The 9,527-nt window shown below is 34.0% G+C and overlaps 1 pseudogene; it reads left to right on the top strand.

Moving 5' to 3' along the window:
- The first annotated feature begins 8,063 nt into the window (after positions 1 to 8,063).
- On the top strand, positions 8,064 to 8,166 carry LOC147386819 (U5 spliceosomal RNA; annotated as a pseudogene).
- Positions 8,167 to 9,527: the final 1,361 nt, after the last annotated feature.

Genomic DNA, 9,527 nt, shown 5'->3' with positions numbered 1-9,527 from the left:
TAGAAGTACGATTAGATTTTGAGCGATCTAATGGCATATCAATTGATGAGATCGAGAGCATCCATTCAAAGAAACCAATTGCATACTCTTTCTTCAAAAGACCATGCAATTGCGCTAGGATGTAAGGAAGCCATCATATTATGATGCATGAAATACATTGTATCATTGTCAATATATCTCATAATAAAAGGAAGGTTAAGGTGGTGATTGAGAATTAAATATTTAGTAATATCTATTAAGATATTCTAAATTAGGATTTATAGATAATTAGTATATCTATATTAGGTTAGTTTCTAATATCCTCGTTGATGTAATGTAATATTTATCCAAGAATACCCAATAAATCAGATTTCTACATTACCCACGTGGCATACTAAATCGACACCCCTTTCATGACTTGTTTAGGAAGCATAGATCTGTAAGTCTAGGGATATATTTTGTATGAGGAAGTGCAATTGTGCATCCTGAGGCATGCAGATCTCTAGTTCCTAAACAAGTCACGTCAGGGGTGTCCATTGAGTATGCCACGTGGCTAAGTCAAATTATCACTATTCTTTTAAATAACATAAAAATTAACTATTTTTCATGTATCAAAATATATATTTTGAGTTTCAATCTTTTACTTTTGAAAAAGGAGGGTCAAAATCAGCCTCTAATACCACAAATCTTGCCATAGGTATACAAAAATTCTTCTTTTACCAAAGCATTTAATGTGAGATATATGTGACAAGGTCTGTTAACGTTGTTAGATTATTTTGGGTACAAATTTAATTCAAAAGACCATTGTTAACCATTATAGGATTATATAATTTTTCTTTTTGATAATGGGTGTATCTGAACTTATGTCCAACTAGGAGGACCAAATGAGCTAGGGCCCCGGAACCATGGCATATGAGACCCTCCCCCCGGGCACGTGCAATGTCCGCACATCACACTAAAATCCTTTCCATTATGGAAAATTCTAAGACATTGCACTCAACACTGTGTTGACATAGTAGTATGCACATAACCATATATTTTTTTCCCTAAAATCACAAGGAAAAAATCTTTGGTTATCAGCACACTGCTATGTCGGTACAACGTTGAGTGTAGTATCGTAGGAAGTCACTTTCGAACTGCTCTTTTAAATTTTTACCATTTGAAATGAGTTTTACAATTTTAAATTACATACATTCATAGTATAAAGTGGGGTCAAATTATATAATCTGAAATCTATTTCAATGTGAAAGATGTGGTTTTTATTTGTAGGACTATCTATAAAATTTTAGTTTCCTTTGAAGAATTTCTTCTCCTATTTATGTTGTGGTAGTCATGATGTGATTTCCAAAAGAACTGGAAGGTGACAACAAGAGCAAAGATTTTCTGTTTTCAAAATCCATATGCTAAGATGATGAACCAATGGCATGACGCCATGTGCATTAAATGAGATTGATGGTGAAACAGACATTATGTTTTTAAATTTATCAACTATTTTAAAATGGATCCTTGAATACTGTTTCTTATTAGGACAAAAAGAAAATTGTGGGAGAATTACATATGGTGCCATCCCATTGACTTATGAACTTCGCAAAACTTTTCTCAACGGTAATTCAAGGCTTTACTTAGGTTTAATCCTCTTAAAATATAACAAATGCACACCTCTTATGAGAATGTTACCTTCCTTAACAAAAAAACAAAAAAAAGAATGGATTGATAGTTTAATGGGTCAAATACCTAAATGCCCACTTCAATTTTTGAGGTGCATTAACTCCGAAATTGTACATAAATCAAAATAACCATTAAATTAATTTTTAAAAAAAATGATGATGAATATTACAACAAATGACAACAATTATAGGTCATTGAGCAAGTTTATGAGCGTGAATAATGATCATATCATGGGCTTAAATATACATGTAAGATACACTTTAATTTTGATAAATTCTTTTTTAACAATTTTTTGGATTATTTTAAGTTCAATTTTATTTTAGATGATCATTATTAAGTATTATAGTGAATCCTATTTTGAAGTTTTATTTTCTATAGAGTCATGCTGGGATGACACAAACGGAGACGCAAAGGTGACAAAATAATGTGGTGTCGTGCACATTACCATGGATGCTTTTCTGCGAGATACGAGTAAAAAGCATCTATGGTTTTGTGCACACCACCACATCATTTTTGTCACCTTTGTGTCTCTATTTGTGTCATTCCAGCATTTTCCTTTTCTATATCAGCTTTGCTCTGGATGAGGTGTTTCGTAGGACGTAGAGAGATGGGCATCATAAATGGCCTTCAAAGCTATGAACAAAAATGAAACGCATTAGGATCTAAAAGGAATGACCAACTGGTAACTAGAAATATTCAATGCCAAGATAATGAAGAAACCATGCAACATCTCTTATCAAGTGTTGCTTTGCTAGAAGTATACTTCAATAGTTATTTTAAAGTTCCTTTCATGAAGTTGGATATATTCATGGACCCAAAGGTCCCTATGTACCTAGAGGAGTGAGAACTTAAATGGGCGAGATACTACAGATAACATAGACAGAGTTTCAACCTCACATTTCAGAAAAGATTGGCATAACTTAAGGTGTAGGGTTAGGGTTAGGGTTTTGCTGGATCCAAAAGTTCCTTATATAGAACAAAAAATGTAGGAGCTTGGCCGCAACTTCCTCCCATAAATGTGACATGTCATATAGAGTAAATCGACGGATTTTGGTGGTGAGTAATATTTTGCTCACTGCGCTAATCCAGCCCTTTGACATGTGGCAAAAAAAAAAAAAAAAACAATCTCCTTTGTCCACATATCTGCTGCCCAGAAATTTTAAGAGTCCAACTAGCCTTATAAACTTAGTAAGATCTTTAACTCTTACTAAAGGTCATTGACCTCACCTTGTGGCATCTAATAACATGATCACATGCCACATAGTTGTAGAGGACAAAATTCTGTGAACTTTGAAAAAAGTCATGTAAATTTTTGTTTACTGTTGCATTCTAAATTAAATTTACGAGTTCCATGGGAGTTCTATAGCCATCCATTTTCAAAACCTTGCATCAAGTCCAACAAAAAAAAATTTGAATTTTTTTTTGGATATGAGTTTTTCATTGAAATTTAGAGGGTTGTGTTCTTGGATTGCTAATGTGGTAATCAAATTCAAAAAAACAACCCTTAGTAGGATTTCAAATCCTACCAAGTTAGTAAGGAAAATTTTAAATTTTAATTATATCAAATCTTAAAAAGGGTCGTTGGGCCCACATGGATTACCACATTTGATTATTTTGAGATTGGATGTACCTCAAATTTTGCCATAGATATCCAAAAATCTTCTATTACTAAAACATTCAACATGAGAGCTATGTGACAGGATCTATGACATGTAGGAATAGCAGGTATATATGATCTAGCTTTTGTGTTGAGTTCTACTTTAACGTTCTTAAATTATTTTGGAAGAACATCTTATAGGATTATAGAGATTTAGAAACATTAAAATCTTTACCGTTAGATTTACACTTGTGCCTACTTTGTTAATTGCTTAGATTTCAGGTAGTCTTTATTTCGCAAAGTAGGATTATATGAAGTCTGTCCAATGCTTATGATCTGCTCCACACATGTTTCCATGGTTTTGAATTTCCCGTGTGGTTACAGACCTTACTGTATTTTGGGCAAGTGAACATCTGTTAGGACCAGATCAAATCCACCTACCCTACACTGGAGCAATTTTAGAGCATCCATTCCTGCTTTAGGACACACAACTGAAAGGGATACAAGATAAGCCATATTAACAAGAAAAAAAAGTCAACGATGGAATCAAAGCAAAGCACAATAACTATGTATGAAGGATTCCAGGGGATCATATAAAGGGCATAAATGGATTATGTAACAGGAGATGAAGATCATCTAAAGGGCATAGAGGAATTAATTAATTAATTAACAGAAGATCAACATTCAATAGAACTAAGTCCATGAAAGATATTAGAGATGTCCTAATAGGGAGATCGATTCCAAGCCAAGTATTAGAATAAACTTCCAAGGCACATTCATAAGTCAAGCCCATGATAAAATGGAAAAGACAAATTTATCCTTATTTGATTAATGGTAACTTACTATAATTGTGTTTTAATGTCTTCAAAACAAGGAATTGGGCATATTTTGCTATAATTATAAACTAGTCTAAACATTTCTTTAAAAAAGAAAAACCAAAATATCTCAAATTGAAATACCATCAATTTAACTTTCATAAGCATTAATTAAGTGCTTAAAATGTACAAGAGAATGAGATTAAATTTTTCCTCGGCACACTAATAGAAAGAGATTATGTTGTCAAATAAATCCTGCAAAAACCCTTCAATACATACCCAGTCCCCCTAAGTAAGAAAATCCTAGATTCAAACCCAATGCAATAACAAACAGATCAAATCAAATCCATTTTTATATACAATATATATATATATATATATAACAGCTGACCTTCAGTTTGCTAATAAGCAGGGATCGAACCATTGACCTCATGGTTGCAGTGCATTTCATCCGATTAATCTCTATCATATTCAAAACTTTTATCCCAAACATTTTGGGAGACTCTTCAATTGACCAACAACCACGAAATTCAATAAAGATAGAACTTTCAACAATGAAAAAGTAAATAAGATAGCAAAAAAAATTGAAACTGTAATTAAGGGGAAAGGAATTATCTAAGTAGAGAGATTTATTCCATAAAATAATAGAAAAGTTAGTGAAAGACACATTGATAGTTATAAGATTTTGACAATAGGTCAAATAGGGTTCAAGATTCATGGGTATTGCAGGAATTAAATTAAATAACAGTGAACCAAAAGACATGAACTAACAAGCTTTCGATTACACATAACAACAGTCAAGAGCATTTCAATCACATTAAAAGACTTTGAGGACAGTGAACCTATGTCTCACCTCGGAAAAATCACTTGATCCTCGCCCGAGTAATGAAAGGAAAAAATAAAAATTTTAATATTTACTGATAAACAAATCAATTAACAGTCAAGACAGAAGAAGTGGTTTAGGGTTTTGGGGTGAGATGGAGTGGTAGGGTTAAGGTAGGGTGTTTGGTGAATCCCAAAAGCTCCTTATTTAAAAGAAGTGGCAACTTATACTCCCATAAATGGGTGATTTTGGTGGGTTTTCTTTCCATTTCAGAACTTAAGGGTGTTTTGGGATTCAGTTTTTCAAAATTTTCACCAACTCTTTTGTACGATTTGGTTTCCATTTCAGAACTGAAGCATGTCGGGATAGGGGAACTGATATTTGTTGTTCTGAAAGTTATGTGCTAAGAAGATGAACCAATGGCATGGCACCATGTGTATTCAATGGACAAAAGTGATTTGTCACTGAGAAAATTCTTGAGCATTCTAAGTGCTTTATTTTTAGTAACTTTCAGTACACATGGTGTCGTGCCATTGGTTCATCAACTTAGCACGTAACTTTTCAAACAATAAATCTCAGTTCGGCTTAGGGTTTAGCAACAACTTACTATAAATGGGAGATTTTGGTGGGATTTTGTTTGCATTTTAGAACTGGAGGATATCATGGGGTATTCAGTGTTTTTTCCTGTCCTTTTCTAAATGAAGTTTCGCCAGATATTTTCATTTGAAAAAACATTTTTATATCATTAAAAAATAGTGTTTTTAACAATGATTTACAAAAAACCGAGATCCTCTGACATGTTTAAAAATTAACTCGTTTAATGTATCTAATTTGCTCACGAATGATAAGGAGATGACTCTGGTGAGTCCTCAAGGTCTCATACAATTTTTAAAATCATGTTTCAAACTTATTTCTTTTAAAATTAAGAATATCATCTCATCTGGTCCCTTATGATATCGAGTTAAGTCTCTCGAGTCATCTCATCTTGCACAAGCTAATAAATTGTTAACTTGATTTAAAATAATTTATTAAAAAAGAATTGAAGAATTAGAAAAATAAATCCCCATTTTTGAATCCTAGCTATCTCAATCATGAACAAAGATTTGGTTTAACTAATTATGTACTTACTTTTCTTTACTCAAATTAAGTGTTGGGGAATACCACTACTAGTGTTGTGTGCTAGAGGAAACCATAGGAGGATAGGTTGTCGGAGTGCCAATGGGTTCGGTTCCAATTTGGTTCCTAAGTTATCTTCAACCGTAATCATCTTAACTTTGAATGTTAAATAAGTAGAACTGAAATTGGAACCACAAAAATTTTGGATATTCGTTTCTTATAAAATAAATAAGACTAAAATTATCTCAAGTGGTGATGTCAATCCATCTTCTTTACATGCAAATTTCTTTTTCCTCATAAAATATGCGGAAATATATTTTATGAATCATTGCAAAACATTTTTCTTTCAAGCGCACAACTCTACCTTTAAAAGAATCACCTACATAATTACATTTTGTTTAATAAGATATGAGTCGACATTATTAGAAAAACTAAAATTAATCTTTTACATGTAATAAACTACTAGATGGATATTTTCGACTAGAATACAAATATTAAATCAAAACTTCAAAATTTATGTATTATTTAATAAGTATAAAAGTAAGGGAGCTTATCAATATATATTGTAAAGTTAAGGAAGCCTTCAACCCTTTATTACAAAAAAAATAAAAAATAATGGAAAAACTAATTGTTTTAAGGTATTTCTTGTATAATGTAATCGGTTTCAACAATATCTATTATGTTCTGTTTTTTTTTTTTTTTTTTCTTTTATTTATTTATTTTTTTTGTAAGATAACAAAATATATTGAATAAGTGAGCGAGAAGACCAAAGCAACACAAAAAAAAAAACCTCTAGAAAATCAACCTGCTTCTTAAACTCATCCACAAACATCAAAACATCATGTGCAAATTGTAAATGAGATGAGAGGGTTCCCTTGCCTTTCCTAACATCCTGTCTAACGCCTCCACTACAATTAAAAATAGGAAAGATGAGAGGGTCCCCTTGCCTAAGACCCCTCAAGCTCCTAAAGAAGCCTTCGTGAATACCATTCACCAAAACAAAAAAATATGCCGAGGAAATACACATCATTTCTTGACTTTAATCCAATATTAGTAAAAGGGATCCCCACTTGCCTGTATTTGAATGTTGATATAAACTTCCATATTGTTCTTTGAGAATACTACAAATAAGATGGCGTTCAAGCCTCTAATGGAATGTTATCTTAGAGTAGTGCTGCAAAAACACATGAACACAAGTACTAAAACAGAAACCAAGTTCTCATATTCGGCCCCAATAAATTCAAGGAAGCTTCTTGAAGAATCATCAAAAGAGAAAGTGATGCATTAGTGCTTTTGCTCTTAAAAAAACATAACATTCATCTAAATCAAAATGTAAATTCCCACAAGCAATGACACCCAATAAAAAATTTTCTATTTTTAACCTCTACTTGGCAAAAATAGTAAAAATTACACATAGTGGGTTATGTCCTAATAAGCACTGTACAATATTTTTCTACTTATTACAACATTTGCTTACTTAGCATAAAAGGAAATTAAAATACATATCTGTGTCCTTGTTAAATTGCTTAGATTTTGGATGGAAATTGGGATCCTTGTACAACAAACTCCAAGGGCACTTAAGTTCATAAATGTTTCATAGATTCTTGACTTCCAAACATGATGGCTAGCCACACTTTCTCTAGTTAATCCCTGGAAGTACATCTGCTCAATAATTTCCATTGGAACTGCCTATGATGCAAAATATATATAATTATTATTATAAGGATTTTTCACCTAGAACAATAATAGAAGAACAAAATAAAGAATGAAGATCATCTTAGAAAAATAGATGAGTTGCAGGAAGAAAGAAGGCAACAACTCACTTAGAACAAGAATCTTCAAGAAGTTGAAATCATTTACTTTAAGCGGGTGGACAGCTGTCATGACCAGAGAAAATCCACCTAGCTTATCCTCGAGAAATTTTCAAGCATTTGTTGCTGTTCTAGATGACACAACTGAAACAAGAAACAACGTAGACCATATATTAAGAAAGAAAAAAGTCGTGACTGAATCAAAACAAAATACAATGAACATTGGAGTATAATCTAATGGGCATAGAGGGATTAAGTGATGGACAAAGCGAACTATTCTTTCGCCTTTTATAAAGAATACCGTGTGCTCGTCAGCGGCATACGCCTATTTTTAGAGGGTTTTCTCACCTGAGAAAGAAAATTTATTTTTCAAGGTAAAATTAAAAGCTCGTGGATGGAAAGCGAAAATCCTCTGAGAGTAGGATCTCGCTCTTTTGAGGAAGTTGTGACTAGATCTAGAGAGAACACAGAGGGGGATCCTCCTTCGAAGGATAATCCTTTTCCGAGATCTCAAAAGAAGCCATCGCTATGGCTTGGGGAACCTTCAATTTCATTTTTGGATGAAGATGTTAAGGCTGGTTCGGAGAAATTTAAGTTTGCTCTTGTAGCAAAGTTTTTCAGGCCAAAAAATGGAGGAAAACAATTTCGTCCAGGGGTGGAGAGTATCAGAAAGTTAGTGCGTTCGTGGAAGATTGCTGGATCGTGTGAAGCTATTACGCTGGATTTTCGTCACGTTCTTCTTAACTTCTCCATTAAATCAGATATGATTTCGATTTGGTTGAAGGAGAGGATTTTGATCGAGGGTTATGTGATGAGATTTTTCAATTGGACACCCCTTTTCCGTCCGTCGGAAAGGGATGCTTCATCGATTCCGACGTGGATTTCTTTTCTGAATATCCCGCTGTTGGGCTATGAGGAAGCTAATCTTCGAAGCTTGGCATCGGTTGTCGGCGAAGTTCTAGCCATTGATAGGGCTACCAGTCATGGTACGCGCCTTAATGGGGCCAGAGTCTGCGTGCTGTTAGACCTACTCAAAGATAATCCGAAGAGAGTCCGGATTACTCATGGGCAAGTTGGAATTTGGCAACAAATTTCTTATGAATCAATCCCTCTCTATTGTACCAACTGCTTCAAGCTTGGCCATTAGGATACTAACTGTAGAAATAAAGAAGGTCTCCCCAAAGCTACTGTTCCAGCAACTAAGGTGGTGGAGAAGCAAAGTAATCAAGATGTAGGGAAGGAATTCAGAGAGAAATCAAAGAAAAATGGATCTGAAAATGGCAAATCGAACAGAGCATTGGTTATAAAGGATGGGCCAACTCATAAGGAGACTGTGCAGCATGTCATTGGCAAAGGCAAAGCTCCTGCACTGCCCCACTCTTCGGCTGAGGAAGACAGTGACATGGCAGTCACCTATGCTGATGTGGAACGTGGTGAGGCGTCTAAATCATTAGTGGCTGCTGACATGGCAGATTAGGTGGTACATACTTTTGTTAAAGAATTTGAATTTCAAATTCATAAGCCACTGCCTGATCCTGGGCCTATTCTTACGCCTTCTACTAAGCCAGTTGCTAATGTAATAGAGCCAAATAAGGAAACTTCGCCCACACCATCTATTGCGCCCTTTCATAACGTGGTTGAGTCATGTAAGGATCCTTTTCCCACTCCAACTACTGTTGCTAACGAGGTGGAGCCAAATAAGGAACCTTTTATTTTGG

This window comes from Akebia trifoliata, chromosome 14 (assembly GCF_017979445.1).
Source record: "Akebia trifoliata isolate Shusen 1 chromosome 14, ASM1797944v1, whole genome shotgun sequence".
Lineage (NCBI taxonomy): Eukaryota > Viridiplantae > Streptophyta > Magnoliopsida > Ranunculales > Lardizabalaceae > Akebia > Akebia trifoliata.
This window is presented reverse-complemented; position numbering and strand designations above follow the sequence as displayed.